Here is a 21,063-nt window from a genome sequence, read left to right on the forward strand (position 1 = left end):
TCTACTAGTGGATCAGATTCCACCTGACAGCTGTGATGTCAATGACATCACTCTACCCCAGCAAAGTCTCTATTGCTTTGAGTTCTTCATTACTGGATTAAGAATAATGGCCATTTGATTAAGAACAATGAATATTTTTAGTTTCATTATGGCAGTAAGTGCTGCTTCTGTAGTTTCTGTTTTCCTTCACTTTCTAATTTTTTGTGCAATTTCCCATATTTTTGCTGAAGACTTTAAAGGGTATTTTTCAGAAAGAATGGCTTCCAGCCTAATTTCGCCTTCCCAGTGAAAAATTCCTTTCTTCTGGCATGAATTGATTAAATCCTTCCCAATGACAAGAGTCACCGATGATTTGGAAAAAACTCATGAACTCAGAAAAAGGAAAATTGTGCCTGTTTTTGATTCTTTAGATAGCTCTGAGAAGCATTTCTGTTTTCATATTTTGTTAGACAGAAAGAAGCTGAAATAAACAAAGCAGCATAGATTGACTTGTCAGATGTACTGACTCTAAAATAAAGACCTTGATTTCAAAGATCTTACCATCTTCTTTGTATCAGAACTGGTCCTTTAATGTTGAACTTCCTTGAGCTGTACTTAGTGGATTTTACAGGACTGCTTGTACAACTGCTTCAGTACTCTCATCTGACTTGGCTGACATCTCTTTACATTTCAAACTGTTTAAATTGTATTTAGGGAGGAACAGTCAGCACTTGTAAACACTCTTTTTATAGAAATTTCCATTATTCAACTTCTCGCTCTCCACCTTCACAAGAACATTACAAAGTAATATAGAAAATATAAAACATATAAAGCAGAAGGAAGTATGACACTTTGAAACTACTCCTTTCCTGAGGTCACCATGGCTTCCTTTCAGACAGCTCTCTAAAGGATGCTCATAAAATGTCTGTGAGTTAAATCAGCTGACTTAGGAAGAGACTGTTTTGTTTCTTTTTCTTGAATCATGTGTCTTCAGAGGTCCTTCCAAGATTAACCAGCCAACAGCTACAGCTGGGGAAGAAGAGTGACTATGTGGAGGTTGTGAGCCCACTAATGAAGAAACTTTAACAACAAAAAGAGGGAAAAGTTGAATTGTATGGAATGCTGTGTGTCACCCCAAGTCTTGTCACCACAAAGTTAAAACTTTGAAAGAAGCTGAAAATAAAAAGGGTTAGTTATCATGGACTGGCAGAAAGCTGGCAGATAAGCTTTGTGATTCCTAACACTCCTGCTTGCTGGCGGAGGGATCGAAGGCTGTCTAATGGTGATACAGGAAGAAACTTAGGACAAGGCATTTAAAAAGTTAAAATTTCTTCTTTATAATCTGTATGTCCTTTGTGTGCTTCTTTTGTGTTTGTTCCCATTTGGTGTAAATGTCTGTCACAACCCTCCTATCGGCAGAGTAAAATGCACTTTAAACCTTCAAGCCTTATGAAGAATAAAATTGCCTCTTTGAGACAAGACACACTAAGTGCACCACTTCCTACAAAGTGGCAAAAATAATGAGCAGATACTGAAGTGCTCAGGATTGCTATACACTCTCCCAGCAATTGCATATTCCCAGGAGTTAAATTGCATGCACATCATATGGAGAATTTATAACATGGATTTCCAGGTGTAGGGAAAGAGATTCATTAGTAAATACTATCTGGCAAACAGAAGAAAAAGGGGAAGATGTCTCATAATTTCCACTGCAAGTCAGTGGAAGGGACTGAGAGCAGGACAGATAGAGAGATGTCTGAAAAAAATGAAAAGCTCTTGATCAGCCTATAAATGAGGATGTGAAGGGTAGCTTGTATTGCTCCTAATCTGAATCTGAACAGATCTCAATGGAAAACTGGTCAGTCCACCTAATTTTAACCAAAGAAAATCCAAGTGGGTTATTGATTTATTAAGTACACGTAATTGATGAGGAAATTATACATTCAGAATCCAGCCTTGAGCTTCTGGAAAGCGTTTTAAAGTACATAGTGACAAAAGGAAGGCCAGTAAAAACGTGGGCCTGGCTCTGAATGACATGGGAGTCCTGCTGAGACTGGACATTGCAAAATGTGAGTGCTTAATGCCCTCTTTGTCTCAGACTTTACTGGTGAGACTGGCCTTCAGGAATCCCAGGCCCCAGAGACCCGGCAAAGTCTGGAAGAAAGAACGTGCGGAAAGGTGATCGGGTCAGGGAATACTTATGCAAACTGGACAAAGATAAATCCATTAATCATTATGTGATGGAAACACTTGCAAGTAGGTGGAAGCTGGCTCAGTACTGTTGAGACCACACCAGTGCTGGAACTGGGTTCCAGTTGTGGTATCACCAGTATAAGAGAGACACAGACATGCTGGGAGGGTCCAGCAAAGCACCACTGTGGCATTAAGGGACTGGGGTATTTCTCATGTGAGGAAAAATTTAGAAAGCTGAGACTGTTCAGCTGGAGAGATGGTTCAGGGGGGAATCTTACCAATGAATGAGGAGACTGGAAGGGAGGTTGAAAAGAGGGGAAGTCAAGCTCTGTGCTGCCCAGTGAGAGGCAGTGGGTACTAAATGAAACACAGGAATATCCTCCTGAATACTGGGAAATAATTTTTTCAGTGTAGGGATGATAAAACATTGACACAGATCACACAGAGAGACTGTGCATTATGCCTCCTTGGAAATGTTCAAAAGCCACTTGACATGGTCCTGGACACTTGACTCTTCCTGGCCCTGCTTGAGGACAGGGAGTTGGACCAGATGAGCTCCAGAGATCCATTCCAGCCATCGTCAGCTATCTTGTGAGTCTATGATACTGTTATCAGCATTACAACAGATAAACTACTAAATGTGTATAAACACTTTCCAACCTCCAAAATAAGAACCTCCAAAAGCCCTCACCTACTCCAACATTCACAGAGTTATATGCAGTTCCCTCCTGCACTTGCAGTTGTCCTCTGTGCCACAGAAGATACAACACTCAATGTTCAAAAGTGCTTGGGCTGCTCCTTAAAGTCCACCTATCCTGCTCCAGTGGGAAAGGTGTCTTGTGGTCCCTGTGCATACCCAGGGCTGGGGTTGCATGCCCTTGAGCCCCAGCCAGCTGGAGTGCAGCTGCTGGCAGTGGGGAGGGAGATGTTCCAGGCTGTGGAGATGCCTTCATCTGTGATGGAGGGTGTGACACCAGCACTGCTGTTTCTTACAATGCCAAATTGGCATGACTGCTGCTCTGACCTCACTGCTCTGCTCCAGGGGTGCTCCCTGTCAACACAGTTCCATGCCCCTTTTCTGTTTTTCTATTTGGCTTTCCCTGTGTTCAGAAGTTGCTCGGTAATCTCCTGGTTAAGGTTTGATCTGTGTGAAGGTCATCCTTCTCTTCAACATCATCAGCTGGGGCTCAAGCCATGTCAGGCAATTTTGAGTGTGTCATGCACACAGTTTACATTCATGTTTGCATGTTTCCACTTTTGATAGGGTAGTGTGTGGTCCTGTGTGATCCACTCTCACAGAAAAATACAGAGAAGATGGAGCAGGCTTTTTCTGGATGGTGAGAAAATAAAAGATGGCCATAAATATACAGGAAATCCTCATCTAACATGTGGAAAAACTTCTTTCCCTTGACAGCTGTGCAGCCCACAAGAGGGCTGGGGAGATCCCTGAAGATATTTAAAATTTTTGCTGCAGAAGTCCCTTAGCAAGTTTATATAGTTGCCCCTGCTTTAAACAAAGAGCGAGTACTGGAAATTGCTAGAAACATCTACCAGGCTATGTTTTTTGTGTAAATTGCAAACCTGTGGAAAATGTCAATGTTGTGAAATATTATTCTACAGCAAATGATAGTGATGGGTCAAAATATTTTGATTCTGCTTAGAAAGAAGATTCTCAACATTTCATTTTAGAATTGATTCAATATTTGGATTTGATTTGAACAGAGAACTTGTACTGTCAGACTCCTTTCTGTGCAATCTGCCAAAACATCCCATTCTGCAATTCTGAAAATAAAGGTTCCCAAGATAAATAATGCCTTTTTCTCAGAGTTAGATATCCATAATCCAGCTGGAGAACTCAACTCAGACTGTGTGAGAGAGGCAGGGCAGAGTAACAAACAAACTGAAGGTCTGAAAAATTGCCATACTCATACAAAAACAAACAGAGCAAGCAGAACTGGCTCAGACAGAAAAAATTTGGCTTGCTGAAGCAAGCCAGAACATTTTCATGTTACTTGGAACCCTATGTAAGAGACATTTTTTTTTTCTTTTTGAAAGACAGTTGTTAGGAGAATGGAGTTTTCTGAATAATTACACTGGGTTTTCTTCACCTTCCTTGATGGAAAAAGTCCTGAATATGTCCTGCAGTATATACATTACCCTCTTAAATTGTTTTTAATATGTCATAATTTTAAGAGCTTAAATGCATTCTAACAGTCTAACAAGAAATATTAAAATAACTTCATCAGACTGAAAAATACATAAAATGTGCAGGGCTTCCAGATGATTATTAATGCCTCCAGAAGAGTTGTGACCTGGTGTCAGACTGGATTTGTCAACACAGAAAATTGTCCTGTGTTTTTAAAGCTGAAATTAAAATGAAAAATAAAAAACCTACTAAGCTTTTAAAAAGCATTAATTAGCACCAAATTTCTCACAGTGCTGGAAGACCTTGGAAATTGCCACTTGACATGAATGTAAGCCAGTGTGAAGAGCAAAGCTCCTGTCAGAGCTGGCGTACATGTTAAATGTAGTCTGCAAGGAATTTAATCTTCTTGAGTCCCTTGTAAAATGTTTTTCAGGATTTGAAAGTAAAAGTAAAAATTTAACATGTCTTTGTATCAAATTAAAGAACAAAGAATCACTTTCCCATTTTGAAATCTCCAAAAATATGTCATAAAAACAAATTTCTGCTGGCAAGTGATAAGTTTTTATGGTGTGGGGTTTTTTGTGTTGTTGGGGATTTTTTTCTGTTAGTTTGTTATTGTGGGTTTTTTTGGTTGATTTGGGTTCTTTTTTTTTTTTTTTTTGGGTTTTTTTTTTTTTTTTTTGTTTTTTTTTTTTTTTTTTTTTTTTTTTTTTTTTTTTTTTTGGTTTGGTTTGGTTTGGTTTGGTTTTAGCACTTGTTTATTTGTCATCATTGTATTGAAGGTTTTCCTTGCAGTAAGAAATAGCCTTAAGATTCTTCATTCTATCTTCTAAACCATGAAGTCAATCTCTGGTGCAATGAGTACCAGCCATTCCATAAGAAGCTGGTGTTTGTTTCACAAAAATTCAACACACTTGCTATGCATGGACCTCTGTGATGCTTTGAATCTGCTAGATATCTTCTCAGTAATGGAACTGAACCAGAATTTTCTATTTATGGAGAAAGTCACTGTTGCAGAAAACCTCTGACTCACACAAAAACAAACCAGAATTTTTAGCTCAACATGTTGATGTTTACTTTCTCTCTTTTAGGATGAAATCTCAGAGAATTCAGAGTTGCCCAGAAAGGATTTCCATAAAATTTAATGTATCAGTCTCCAGCATTGCAGTAAGGACAACAGTATTTTTCTAAATACCTGCTGAACTGTCTTCATTTACATTATGGGAGAGGTGTATTCATTCTCTAAGGATAATGTGGCAGTTTATCTCCCTTCCTAACTTCCTTGAAAAGAGAAATTCCTGTGTATTTGGAATTTGGGAAAATTACAAAGGAAGACTCAAGTCAATTCTCTCCAACATTAAGATGCTGCCACTTGAAGTCTTCTATGAAGAGAAACCAATCTATGAGTGGTGTATTGTGCTTGTGTAACTCCATGTATGTCCATCATTCTCCTTCTTCCTCCCTTTTTTCCTTCCCCCTTCTTCCTCCATCCCTCCCGCTTCTTCTCTATACTTTCACCTTTATCTTTCATGTCAGATAAGCCCATATGTATTTCTCAACCTGTATTTACCCATGTGTGTGTTTGTACATGTTTGTGTTCACACTATGCCTTTGAACAGAAGCACAAGAGCAAACCTGGTCCTGAAGACCAATTTCTATTGCCAGGGTATGCTCTGGTTCCTATTTCCTTGGGTCCTGACCATCTGTTTTCTTGTTCTGAAGGTTTGTACTTTATCTAGCACAGGCACTGCGTGTCAGTGGCTTTGAAGAGTTAATGATATCCTAAATGTTAGGCAGACCTGACTAAATACTGTCTTTTGTAGCAACATGCTTGTGGATTATTCTAGGACACACTGTCTTTTGTATTTGAGGCTTGTCTTGTTTTCAGATCAGTGTTTAATGCTGGATGTCCCCAGGACCGTGATGCAGTAAGTGTGAGCTGAAGGCTGCACTCTGGCTGCCTTGTGGGAGAAGAAAGCTTTGCTCTACACTGCTCATTATCAAGGGCCCTAGGATGCACTTTATGTAGTCCAGACAGCAGTACTACTCTGTCTTTTCCCTGCTGAATATACCTCACACTTTCTGGAAGTTCTGAGGTTAAAGTCCTTTGGAGAAGGTTTATTTTTAGCAGTCTATCATCTCTCACACATTTACATGAAGAAATGTAAAGATGTGGCATGGGCCTAGAGGACCCAGTGAACTTGATCTTGCAGGACATAGAGGGTTCCTGTAGCTGAAGGTGATTTTTTTTTCCTGAAATGCATAGTCATTTTAACAAGTCTGGAAATGCAGAAATTTAGAGGAAGAAGTGTGTCTATTTTTGGCCTTTTGTGTCAAGAAACCCTACGGCTGTTCAGATGCTCTTTTCTCTCTTGCGTGACTAGCTAATGGTTCTTACAAGGTCACTTGGAAGTGGAAAGCAGCTGTGCTTCTCTTGGCTAAGCACTGAGACATCCTGAAAGAGACATGTAGGTGGTGTTAGTGGAATGAGGAAAGTCTCCACCGCAAAATGGCCACAAGAGAATGCATGAATCCAGAGAAGAATTTCTAAACAACTCCATAGATCTGATTCTGGTAGTTGAAAGGTTTCCAAAATTGCATTATCATTTCAATATATGACAACTGTGGAGGAAAACAAAGATACCAAAAAGATAGTCTATTATTGTACTGGGGTTTTTTTGATATCTCATCTACTGGCTGTGACATATAAAGGTCTGCTGCTCTGCCTAATTTCTGTTTCTGCAGAGAAAGATGGATATCTCTGCCTGAGGAGAACTCTGTTGTCATTCTCAGGCTGTTGTATTTCTTTGTAGCTCCAAATGAATGCAAATTTTCTTAACAATTTAAAGGCTAAAAATTAATGTAAATATAGGAAAACCCTTCAACAGATATAATTTCATAATATAATAGACATTGAAGGTAACTACATTTGATAACATCTGGTTAAGTGATTTACCTCTATTATGCATTTTCAGGAACAGAACATGAGTAAATGTGACCTGTGAAAGGCTGTATTGAAAAACCCAGCCATATTGGTGGAGGAAGGTAAACTCAGCCTGATGTCCATGTACATACTGAAGCAAAAATGCCCTTGAATATACCAAAATTGCTTCAGTGACTGGTTTACTGGGAGTTGAGGAAACTGGATGAAGTTTGGAGAAAGAGAAGCAGAAGGTATTTTTCTGGTACAATATGAGTGGGAACTTATTTTTAGATCTTGAAATACGTTGATCGCTTTAGTCTATTAAATGCATTTGCTCAGTATTTTTTGTAATTTTGTTTGAAAAATCAGTTTCAGGATGCAAAACCTGTTCTGATTTTTTTTCCTCTGTATATTCTACTTAAAGCAGATAATATAAATAAAGGCGGATTTTTAAAGATGTACTACAGACTTCTAATTCATTTCAATTTCTGTTGAAGCATAACTTGATCTAATAGCATAAGTAAAAACCTGTATTATGTTAAGAAAACTATGTATCATTGTTAGGTTATTAAAATGAAGGCTTTCTCTCCATGTATTGTATAATTGCCGTAGATTCCTGATTACAAGCAATTCAAAGAAATTGAAAAAAAGACCCCAAACACATATTTCAAAAGCTAACAACTGTTTTTAAAACCAACATGGCCAGGAGGGCAAGGGAGAGGATTCTGCTCTGCTCTGGTGAGGCCGCTTGGAACCCTGCATCCAACTCTGGGGTCCCAGCACAGGAAGGACATGGACCTGTTGGAGTGAGTCCAGAGGAGAGACACCACTACAGACAGAAGGATGGGGGACCTATTCTATGAAGAAAGGATGAGACAATTGGGACTGTTCAGCCTGGGAAAGAGAAAGCTTTGGGATAACCTAATTTGTCCCTGAAGGGAACATACAGAAAAGGAGAGGGATTATTTAGAAAGGTATGTAGTGACAGGACAAGGGGGAAAGGGTTCAAATTGAAATTTTAGATTAGATATTAGTAAGAAATCCTTTATTGTGAAGATAGTGAGGCTCTGGGATAGGTGAAGATGCAGATGCCCCATGTCTGCAAGTGTTCAAGGCCAGGTCAGATGGGGCTCTGAGCAACCTGGCCTAGCAATGGCAGAGGTGTTAGAACTAGATAATCTCAAAGTTCCCTTCAAACCCAAACCATTCTATGATTCTGTGGTGTTGTGGTAAATATAAAACGAGGGTGATGCATGCTTACAGCATTATGTCCTACTTCCTCATCCCGAAGATTCTGCTCCATTATGCTGACCCAGTCCAAGTTTAACAACTAAACTGTCTTGGCCCCAAAGTCTTCTATTGTTCCCCAGTGAAGCTGTCCAAGAAAGCTTGCCCAAAATCATAGGAATACATTTTGAAATATTATGAATTCCTAGAAATTATGAAGAATGGATCAAGCTTCAAGAAAAGAAACCTAGACCTGAGAAAATCATTCTGCAATAAAGATAGTGGGGTACTAGGATGGAGTGGTGAAAGGATGATGAAAGTCTGGCTGGAGAGCATGCTAACTACATATCTTTCTCAGGAATGTCTTACATAAAGCCAGCTCTCATTATTTCAGAGTGGGAGACAAGCAGTCACAACACTCCTGTATCTCTTGTTAGTACTTCTGTAGCACGATAATTTCAGAAGGGCAAAAATATTTTCATTTCATGAGTATTGAATCTTGATTACTGCTTCATAAGTAAATGGGCTTCAACAGGAAGGTTAAATTACTCTATTGAAAAATATTTGGAAGACCTATCCCTCAGAATAGTCACGTTCTGCACGTGTTGTAAAACCCTTAAGACCAAACCAGCCAACAACCTTAAGGCCACACCTACTAAGCCACTAACTCCTCAGGGGACCTCATTCCCTATCCCCATAAAGAGCTATGCAGGAATTGGGGTTTATGTGTGTGTGTGTGTGCTGTGTATGCTGAATGGACGAGGCACATGAGAGTCCTTGCTCATAAGCATTTGGATACTTATAGTGCCAAATATACAAGAAGGGAGGGAATTGTTCCCTCTTCTGGAAAGAGTGCCTTGTGGATGTAGGTGACTGAGCCCAGAAGAGCAGGCCAGCTGGCCACAGGCATTTCTGAAAAGTCAGCAGCTCCTGGTAGTGTGCTGTTAGCATGTTGAATGCCTCATATTGTGAGAGATGTGATAGTCTTTAGAAAAGGCCAGTGACCACCAGAGGTGTTTGTGTAGCTCCAGAAGATGACTTAGTTCACTTGTTTTAGGATGACAGCATGAACCCCTTCCCCCACTGAACTTTGATGTATCTCTAAACTGAAACACGTCTTATGAGGGAAAGTTTCAAATAAATCCTATCCATGCTACTATTGCTCAGAAATAATTAAAATCCCTCTAAATATCAGCTGCTCTTGTCAGGTTTGGTTTATTCCTGGAGCTGTTCTTTTCTCTGCTAGGCCAGGCATTTAACAGAAGCTGATGATGCCACATAAATAACTGATAAATCAAGAAGACTTCTAAAGCTATGGACAAAAATGAAGGTGGTGAGAGAATTAAAAGCAATGAAGAAACCGTCATACTCATGGAATTAGAACTCTTTTTTCCCTGACTGCATCACAAGAAGTTCTCAAATATTTTCTTTGAAATATGTACCTAGTGACAGCTGTGTCTGTCATCTTTATGTGCTGACTTGCATTGAAAATCTTCTTGGGAGTACAAGCTACATTCATAGGGGCAATAAAAAAACAGCAATTACTATTTTATTTTACAGTCAGTTTTTAGATTTCAATTTGATTTGAAAGGGTATTACAATGATGTGTGCTACATTATTAGAGATAATAAAGGTTCTGTGACCATTTCAAGTATAAAGTCTGTTTTTAGGAAATTAACTCAGCTACACATATTAATACTGGGCAGATTATAGATAAAAGGAATCCTGAAGGAGTAGCAAAAGGAATGTAAATAAAGTTATTCTTATGCAGGTGTAGTGATGAATTATAGCCTGCTTCTGACTGTCTAAATGATTAATAGTGCTTCTGTCACACTGTATGAGCTCATGTAGACACATTGTAGGATAATGCTCAGTGTAGAACTGCTGAATTCACAGTGCTGACCTCATTAAACAACAAAGAGGTTTTGGCTGCACATCTAGAGCTGTGGTGCTGATACACTGGTGTTCTGGTGACTAGAATCACAGCTCATGAAAGGCCAATCTAACAAATCTAGGGGGGCTGGAGAGAGGCAGAGCACAGGGTCCCTAATCTGGCAGCAATGACTTTGATGATATTAATTATGGTTTAGTCCAGTTTGGACCATACTGAACAGAACAGAGCAGAAGTTAATAAATTCTGTCCCTTCCCAAGTCTTCTATCATTAAGTTTAGAGCAATAAAGGCTTGCTCCCCAGAAAAGCTGGTAAATTAAGTTGCAATACCTTTTCCAACATATATTCCTGGCCACTTTCTTTTTGCATTCATGTTAAAAAAACATTTACCTTAATTCCTCAGGCAGTTACTGCTCAGAGCTACTGCTTAAGCTAGCAGATCTTTTTTCTAGCCTAAGTGAAACGTGTGAGCAGCAGAGTGACCAAGAGTGGCTCATATGCCTTTCTCTTAAAATATTCAACAGGTTGCGGCCTCTAGAACTGCAGGCAGCACATTCCTTCTTACAGGATTTAAGTACTTCATCAAAAGGGTAATAGGCTTTATTTTGTATTGTACAGAGTAGGCTCATCATCTCTAAGGAGGCAACAGGTAGTTTGAATCTGTGCTTATGCATATGACTAATTGGATGTGTGTTACCAGGCTGTTATGAGCGCTACAAATCAAGTAGACAGATGCTACCCTATGCAATGTTTACATGCACTTTACAGAGTGATGTGGGCCACAGTCAATCATCTGGGCTGCCAGTCACATTCAAAGTTAATTCAGATGTTAGGATCTAGAAATGGCTAGATCTCAAAGTCACCTGAGAAAGATTTGCAACAGAGCAATCCAGCATTGCAAGTCTTGCAGCCTTCCAGACTACTAGGGTCCATTGAAAAGCACCTTTATGCCTAGGACTTTCACAAGAGATTCTCATTGAAGACAACAAAATCAACAAAGGCTGTCTTATTTCCAAGGACTGAACTTAGCAGAACCGTTCTATTCTTCTCTGATTTTTCTCTGTGCTAAGCCAGTGCCTCCAGACCAAGTCACCAAGCCAACCACAATTGGTAGCAAAAATGTTCATTGGGTCCAATAAAGCTGCCTCTTGAAGGCAGTGCTGTAAGTAAGGGGAATTTACTCTTTCCAGAGAGTTCTTATATGCTTGAGTAATGTCCACTTTTTTCAACTGTACGTAGATTCCTGTCTCTAGGTAGCTACCAAGAACCTGCTATGACTGTAGTAGTAAATGATTTTCTTTACTGTGTCAGGAGAAAAAAAGTTTTGAAGTTTAGCAAAAGTCATTAAACTCTTGAAAAAATTGAATCTACATCCTGTTGACAGGTTAGAAACTTCCAAAGTTTCTGGTATCATCAGTCACAACAATGATGAGTCATAAGTTCTTTGTTTCTGAATTAAGCTGTCTCTATTTTGAAGGGGGGTATTTTTTCATTGCATCTTAAACAGTAATGCTCCTATGAAGGATAATAATGCCATAAAAGTCATACTCTTTTCTTCCTGTATCTTAAACCCAGCTCTTTTTGTCCAGCTCCACACAACTACCTTTGAGTGAACATGTTCTTCCTAGTGCAGTGTTTGAACAGGCTCAGTGCAATGTTTCCGCTGAATTCCACAGCTCTTACTTCAGCCTTTATATTTGGAGCTTCGTTTCTATAAAAAACCCCTTTGGCAAGCTTTCTACTTCTGTCACTTGAGATAATTTCCTCCCATCTTCTTTTCCTCAAGGATGTTTTTTTTAACCCACTAAGATACATTCGTACCAAGAGGAAGCTTGAATGTTGAACACAACAGAGAAAAAAAATGGTGCCAGTAAAGGGTTACATCTTCAAAAGCATTATCTTTCCTTCTGGTTTTGACTAAACAAATTAACTGTTCACTTGGGCCTCTTGTAAAGAAACAAAAAACCACTATTGTGAGGTTGCCACTCAAAAGATGCCCAGCTGTGCAATAATTCTTCAAAAAGAATTATTGAATTCTTTTTACTGCCTAACATTCCTTGGGATCTGGGAGGCACTAAAGGTGTATGTGTATGTATGTATGAGCTGAATCTTGCACCAGTTGTAAACAAATTTATGAAAATACAGATGTTCTACTGCTAGGAGAACTTTTTGTTGAGTATTTATCTATGACACTAAATTAATGCTACCATTTGTACAGATTCTTTCATAACAAAAGACATGATACAGCTTGCTGTTTGTACCATATCAGGTCAAACACACTGGACCATAATTGACTCCATGTTCACTTTCTCTGACAGGGCATTAGCATCAGCCTGTAAGGTACCTCAGACTGTGAGCAGAAGTTCATAGTCCCTAAATTTAAATTTGTGTTTGAATTTCTGGTATTTCCTAATTTTGCTAGACCTTTGAGATTGTCTGAAATAGGGTGCATAGGATGTGACTGGCTGTAAAGCAAATAATTAGGTGAGATGCTTAATGTGAGCTCTTCACACTCCACAGCTCTGCACTCTCCACTCCCAGTGGGTTGTGAAAAACACTCTTTTTCTCTCTGAGAAATTGTGTCACCAGAATGTTTATCCTTCTTCCTCACTTTTCTTGAAAATTTTAGAAAGCCACATGTGGGTTTATTTTCTCAAATTGGTCTTTCAATTCTGACTGGGATCCTCTAGAGAGAGACCAGGGATTCTCTAGAGAGAGAATTAATCAAGATTGAAAATATAACAATCAGCAGCTATTTGAAATCTCAACCTTCTTCAAGTTATATATGACAGGAGGAAATAACTCCTGCATCAGTACGTGCAGTCTTAGACTCTTAGTGCATTAGAGAGCACCTTTTATCAATATTCAGCGACAAAATTTCACAGAAGACTTGTAGATTTTCATTATAAGCTGCCTTTAATTAATTATTTGCTCATTATCAGCTGTCCTGCTTGCTGCAAGTCCATATGAATGTGGAAAATTCTTAATGTGAGGGAGCATTACCAGTTTTGTAGGTCTGTCAGTACAGTAGTAGAGAAGGTAACGATGAATTTAATTCCAGGTCTTGACTCCCAAGACAGACTACAGAATTTGGCTATTCTCTTTCTAAATCTCAGAAGATTATCTGTGATATATCCTAGGCCCAGCACATTTGAAGTTTTCGTGATACACCACATTTCCTTGGGGTCTGTCTTAATGGAATTTGTGTGTGAGGAAAGCAATTGCATTGGACACTTGGACCATTCAATAGATGCTCCCTCAAATCATGAAGCCAGTAGATGGGAAATGTGAATGATTGCTGGAGTTGAGAGTCCTGGCAATTAGAGCAATCACAGGTGGAATTCCTGACTGATCTTCAGGAGTCACTCAAAAGAGAGGGAAAAGCAGCATTTGGTGGGAGGTGCTGTGCATTTCTGAGGCAGTTTGCCAGGCTTACTCAAACTGCCTTAAAACAAAAGCACAGCCCTGCTCTCAGGTGAATTACTTGCATCCTGGTTTTCAGCAAACCATGCCTGTGACTCCTGGTCCTACAATCTCCTGTTTTATGGCTTCCAGAATGGTGTTAGAACAGTGTCTCTTCCAAGACTTTACAATAAATGTAGACAAGAATAATTCCAGGTGAGGAAGGACAATAGAAGAATATAATTTGGGACATTCTGCTAGAGGAACAGGTTGTACCCAGAACTGGTTTTTCTTGAATGTACAGAAGTAAGGCCTGGGTTGTGCAGGAAGACAGCCTTTCTGGATGATGGCTTGAGGACTACAGCAATCATTTTTTTCTCCCAAGTAGCTACATTTCTGGTTCAGTCTTTAGGTCATTCACTGTACTGGTAGTGTTGCTAGAGGATCAAGCAGTTGCCACAGTAATTAAGGAAGATAGAGGACTTTGGGCTATAGATAAGAAGCAATGGTCACCTCCACTACATGCAACAATCAGCACAAACAGATGGACTGCCCAGCACCAAGTGGGGCAGAAGAAATGCATCTGCCCTTGAAACAGATGCCATTTATTTGAGAAAGCTTGCTGTATGACAAAATGTAGACCTACGTATTTAGAGCTAAAGTGCTCTACTTCTGGACTTTGAGACCCTGTGCATGTCCTGGGAACAAATTTTTATAGAAATAGAAGGCTTGACAGGATTCATCAGATCCTGATCTTTCCTGTTTAAAACTCCAACAGGGCACTCCAGGGCCCATGCTAAAAGAGAAGTTCCAGAGTCTGTCCCTGTGGAAACGTCCGTCAAACAGTTTCAATATAAGTGGGTAATGAATAAAGAAGCTGTGACAGGACACACTTACTACTATGGAGACTTAATAATTTGTGCTAACTTCGGGTTTTTTGCTATCAAGCTTGTATTTTGTTGGGCTTGTGTGAGATGAATTCCAGGGACACATTTGCAATATTTCTGCTTCTCATTTAGGATTTTGACTTGTGGCACTGCTTTGAACTTTACTGATTCTGCTTCACACCAGAGAAAGGGTGTGTATACCCAAAATCCAAAGCATATAATGCAAATTGAAGATGTTTCTCCTCTTCCCCTTCTTTCAGCAATGACCCTTTTGCAGAGTCTGATCCAAGGTTTAGGGGAGAAACCCTTCCTGCTTCTCAACAACTGGAGAAGCAGGAAGATTTTTTCTGTGAGGGCTCAGGTGGAAATTCCACTTGCTGATGGAATTGTCATCTTTACACCTGCACTAGTAATAACCTAATTCTTTCTGTCTCTTGGTTTTATGTGTGATCTTTAATGTGACATTAATTCCATTTTGTTGAGAATCTAAGAATAAAATTTAATTTCTGTTTTTGCTAAAATTCATTTGTGCCTAATAAATACCACTAACAGTGAAAGATATTATTGTACAGAGATAATTGTGCCAGAGAAGAGAATTAAGAAATAGACAGAAAACTTTCCATCTTTCAAAGGTTATGCCTGTGTCTTGATAATCACACATGCCCTGAGACTGGCTAATTGATATTACTGGAACGACAGCCAGCAGGACAAATTGTATTTCTGATGTGTTAATGAAAATGAAATTAGAAACTCAAAAAGTAAAAAACCCGTTTCAGTTCACACACAATTTACTCTTACTCCAATTTCAGCATATTGAGTAGCTAATCATCATATTCTCTTCCTTTCTTACAGACAGTTTGATGAGGTCAATGAATGGACAAGAGAAGTCCCCATATTAACATTCAAGGGAAGACAGTCTTGGAAAAGACTGTTAAACTCAGCTTTGTGATTAGCTCTTTTCACTGCTGAGATTAACAAAATATGGTAGGGGTATTCTTTAATGAATATGCCCACATCTTTCTTCAGCTGCATTTATTGCATTTACATGTGAAACTGCTGTTCAAACCCTGACCTAAAATGATCTGTTTATCAAGATCATATTTCTTGCACTTGCTTTGTATTTGATGTGGTGAGGTTTTTATCTGATCTGACCCCACTTTCTTCTTCGCACTAGTGAATTTAGGCCTTTCCTAAAGAGGGCCTAAATACATTCGCAGGTAAGAACCATCTTTCAGAAATCTGAAAACCAACTTCTGCAAGGCAGCATATCCCTGTGGTCAGGTCCTGACACCCAGAACTTCTTGAAGATTGCTTGAAGGATGTGCATGTGATATTCCACAGAGTGGGGCACACTTGACAGACACTCTCCTAATTTGGAAGTTACCCATGTCAGCAAGAAGTTGCAGGCATGTGTGCCTTGAGATGTTATCTCTGTGGGACACGCAGATGCTCTCATCTTTCTAAAGGCACAACCCATTAGCTTCCCTGGAAGATATGTCTGAAGCCTGCTGTTGGATGAGGCACCAGACAAAGGCTGGAACCTCAGGCGAGAATCTGTGACCTGTAAATGCTTTTCCTTCCTCCTCACTAAAAAACCCTGGCTCTACTAAGTGATGTGTGTCTGAAAGACCTGAGGCCATGTGGGGAAGTGAACCTAGACACTCAAGGTGTTTTGACTCAGAAGAAAGAACTGGGTTTGTGACAAGCGCAAACTGAGTGTGATAACCATAAGTAACCTCAGACACACACTGAATTTGCTTGTAAGAATAATGTGCCTGTGGCTTTAAGGGTCTAGTGGTTTGTGCTTTCATTCTTATAATCTCTTCCAAATGTTGGAATGCTGAGTCAGCTGGGCAGGAGGTACACAAGATGGTGAATGACTGGTTGGCCACTCCCTGGATTTTGCCATCATCTCTGTTTACCTTAGGGAAAGGAAGGGGACACTGCTAACCTGATTAGACTTCTTCCAGGAAGGGGCAGTGGAGCTGTAGGAGGTGGTGTGCTGAAAATGAAGTGATATTTCTATGACTCTGCAAAAGTCAGAGAACTTCCCCTTTTCCATATATAGTGTCACTGGAGGTCTGATTGGTGAACAGTTCACTTCTGGACTTCCTTCTGTCATTTTGTCTGCTCTTTGTATGTGAAATGTCTCACAAGATGAGGTAATCTGAATTGTCATTCTAGAAGATTGTCTGTACTAGAAGACTGATGCTTCTTCATAAACAGGTGTGCAAGGAAGCCTGGTTAACTGGCAGATATGCAACAAAAGACTTGTGATCTCTAAACCAACAACTGAGATACCCAAGCACTCAAAGAAAGTGGTTCTGTATTCTTCACCTTCCTGTTGGTATTAAAGTTATTTTTTTCATCTGGATTCTTGTGCTGGTCAGTTATCATAATTTTGATCAGTTAATAAAATATTTGTGACTCTTTCTCTTCACTGATTCAGATGGGTATCACAAGTCAGTGTCTTCCAAAAGAATAACTTGGCCATTAATAGCCATTAATAGCAGGCAGATGCTGCTGCTTCATTTCATACTTTCCACTGTTTAATGCCAGGAAACTTCCAGCAGTGTCCTGTGCTACAATTCTGCATAAAGCTGATTGTGATCCTGCTTTCATTACATCATACTCTCATTCTCAGACTTTCTTTGCCTCCAGTATTACATTTTTCAGTTTCTTTAGGTTCATAATTAGCTGCTTGGTTGTGATTTCCTGTGCTTGTTGAAAATGACGTGATTTAAAGGTATTGTCAGTAAGTCTAGAAATGCAGTTGTCTTCATGTAGAATTCCTCAAAGCTAGGAAAGTCACGTCTGTAACCTAGCAGCAATTAAAAGATGGAAGTTGTTCATTCCCTCTCTTGCCATTAGTGGAGAAGGAAGCCCATGCATTTATGATAAACACTTCAAATATTACAGATTTTGCAGGTGAAATTGAAGGCAGATTTAATTTAATAATTTTTTCCCTTTTCTCCCTCATAGTGTCACTATAAGGCAAAGATAAAGCTCTTTGACTGCTTTAACTGCATGTTCATATATTAAGATTTCATTTTAAGTGTAACGCTAACTTCTCTGTGTTTCTGATGCTTATTTCTGCATAATTACACCATCTGTGCAATTTAATTCACTAATACATACTCTGCCCTTTAACTTCTTCTAAATGTCACTCATGGGAATTCAAAGTATACTTTAACACCACAAACCACCTGATGGCTTAAAATTAAGTTTTTTTCCCTGCTGTTGCTTTATAAATGAGCAATTAAGTTACTTAACAACGGCTCCTAGAGCTGACTTCCCTCTAAGTTTGCTTGCAAGGGGAATTAATTTGGTCTCAATTTCTCGAGCAGCCCTTTCCGAAGCACTGCCTTCCTTTAGACCTGTGCAAGCCATTAGACTGCTTCTGGTCAGCTTACCAACATTGTGGAATAAGATGGTGATGCTTTCAGACTGTCCTGGTACAATGTTAAGTGTAGGACCACAATAACATCTATTCTCTCATCCACAATCTAAATAGACTGCAGGGGCTTTTATGGTAGAATTTGACCTATGTCATGGAGAAACAAGTCCTTCCAGTAATGAAAGCACCCTCAGGATACTCTGATGTCTGAAAGAAAATCTCAAGACAGTCTCAAGGACAAGAGAATATTTAATACTGCAGTGGCAGCTGCAGATAGTGGCAAGCATTATGTTCCTGTATTAAACCTTCTCTACTAATAGATCTGCTTGTGAATTCTCTCTCTATTGGGATGAACTTTTAATGAGCTTGAACTTTTGCTCATATATAGTAATATACATATTTATTTATTTTTAAAGTCTATGAGGAAAGTAAAATATTTTTTGATTGTTTATAATAACAAGAATACTTCCAACCCAAGCATTTGATGCTCCAAGATCTCTGCCATGGGAAAAAATATTACTTGTGCCAGCTGAATAACACAAAATCAGATGGGCTCCTTTCCTCCTTTCTTTGCTCAGCTAGCATGTGCTGTCATGTTTGTTGCCCTCCTTCGGACACATTTTAATATTTTTTTATATCTTTCCTCTATTGTGAAAGACTGCACACACCTGATGTGAAGCTATCTGAGTATCATGGGATAATCACTGCTTTGGACTGGTTAGATACAGTGTGCTTAATGAAATGCTTAAAGCACTTTTGGGCTCCCGGGCACATTGTTGACTCACACTGAGCTAATCATCAAGGAAAACCCCTAATTCCCTTTCTGCAGTGCTGTACTCCAGCCTCTAGTCTCCAAAGCTGTACAGACACCGGGGATTGCACCATGCAAGAGCTGAATCCAGACATTTATCTTTGTTAAAATCGTATGGTTGGTGAATCCTGGCACTCTAATCTATCAAGATCTCTCTGTAAGACCACTCTATGCTCAAGGGAGTCCACAGCTCATCCTAGCTTAGTATCGCTGCAAACCTGCTTAATGCACACTAAGCTCTGGCGTCCAGGTCGCTGACACAAGCATTGAAGACAGCAGGGAACAGCAGTAGTGACTGGTCACCAGATGTTGCCCTGTTTGCTACACCTCTTTGAGCCAGAGGCTTCAAGGCAACTGTTCGTGCAATATGTGGATGCTGGACACTTTGTCCAGGAGGATACAGTGAAAGTCAGAGTCAAAAGCTATTAAAAAATAAAAACCCACATGCATCCACTGCCTTTAATTTGTCTACTAGATGTGTAACCTTTTCAAAAAAGAATGTTAAGTTACCACAGCATGACTGACCCTGCACAAACCCATGTTTGCTTTGACTAACAACTGCATTTCCTCTGAAGTGCTATTCAATAACTCCCAGAATAATATTCTCCATAATTTTACCAGACTGAACCAAGACTGACAGGCCTGTAATTACCAGGGTCTTCTTTCTTGCCCTTCTTGAAAATAGGAATAATATTTGCTAGCTTCCCATTGACTGAGACCTCTTCAGGTTCACAAGACTGTAGATAAACAATGAGGTTCTGCAATACCATCAGCCATCTCTTTCAGTATCCTGGGATGAATCCTATTGGGCCCCATAGACTTGTGTGCATTCATCTACAGCGGAAAATTCAGCAGAAGTGCAAAGCTGACTGGGAGCATATAGTTTCCACAGTTGTGGTCCTCCACCTGAAGCTCCAGAGGTCCTCCAATGATGTTAGAGACAGATGTGAAGAAGGAATGAAATGTTGCTGCTTCATCTCTGTTTGTGAGGTGACCAACCTCCTCATGCAATGGAGAATTTTTTTGCTGTTAAAATACAAACATTTTAAAAAACCATTCTGCCATCTACCATAATATTTCTGTCTTCAGCTCCAGCTGAGCTTTGGCAATGTGAATTTTCTCTCTACAGCATCTCAGTAGTCCTGTGTAGTCTAAAGTCTCTTCCAAAGACCGTACAATTTTTTTTTCCTCCATGTACCAGAAGAAAATTCCTGTCCAGCCAAGCTGAACTTTTGCCTTGCTTGCTTGAATTTTTGCACATACTTCTGCTCTTCCATTCTCAAACAGATCAGCATTTATGGACCCAAATACTCTTGGAAACCAGTTCGTAGGGGACTTGTCTAACTAGTTTCCTGAGCAATCTAAAGTCTGCTCTTCCAAAAGCCATGGTAGTAGTTTTGCTGACAGTTTTCTGCATACAATCAGTTTTAACCTTAACCATTTAATGTTCACAGTAGCCAAGTCAGCAACTGATTATCATAGCACCCACAAGACCATTTTATTTACAAACAACACATGTGGGAAGTTGAAATTGCCAATAAGAACAACTGATCTAGAGGTTTCCCTAAACCCTTGACAGAATAATCATACATTACTATTAAGTTTGTTTTTCTTGGGCCAGGTCTCATAAGCCCTCAAAAGAAATATAATACACCCAAGGATAGCTCAGCTATTACTTTGGGGGCATAAAATAAGCAGGATGACTTCTGCTGCAGTGTTAGAAACAAAAATGTTTTAATAAAAGGCAAAATAACAAACAGAAAAACTCGAGCCAGGTGCAGAGGTGTGCTCCTGGTAAAAAAACCTCACAAAAGCACTTTAGCTCTTTTGTTCTCTTCTTTTCTACCTGATGAGTCAGGCGGGACTTTTTGGTTTCTATCCAACTAGATGTCCTCTAGTGTTTGGTGAAGTCCCTGAGGTCCTATGAGGTGGCTTTTCACCTAATAGTTGAGAGAAACTTCTGGGCTTCTTTCCTTTTTTGGGGGACAAAGGTTAGTTTTGCCACTCTGTCATTAGGGGGCACACTCCTACACATTACTGTCGCCATCCTGGCTGGGTGACCAGTTGTAGACCCCCAGAATCGCTTCCACTTTGTCATTTTTTCCTGCTATTCTTTACCCAGAAAGTCTCAATATGTCCCCAGTTGCAAGTGCTGTAAAATCCAACCCCTGCTTTACACTGAGTGCTATCCCTCCTCCCCAACTTC

The sequence above is a fragment of the Pyrgilauda ruficollis genome, unplaced genomic scaffold (assembly GCF_017590135.1).
Source record: "Pyrgilauda ruficollis isolate IOZ18807 unplaced genomic scaffold, ASM1759013v1 scaffold106, whole genome shotgun sequence".
NCBI lineage: Eukaryota > Metazoa > Chordata > Aves > Passeriformes > Passeridae > Pyrgilauda > Pyrgilauda ruficollis.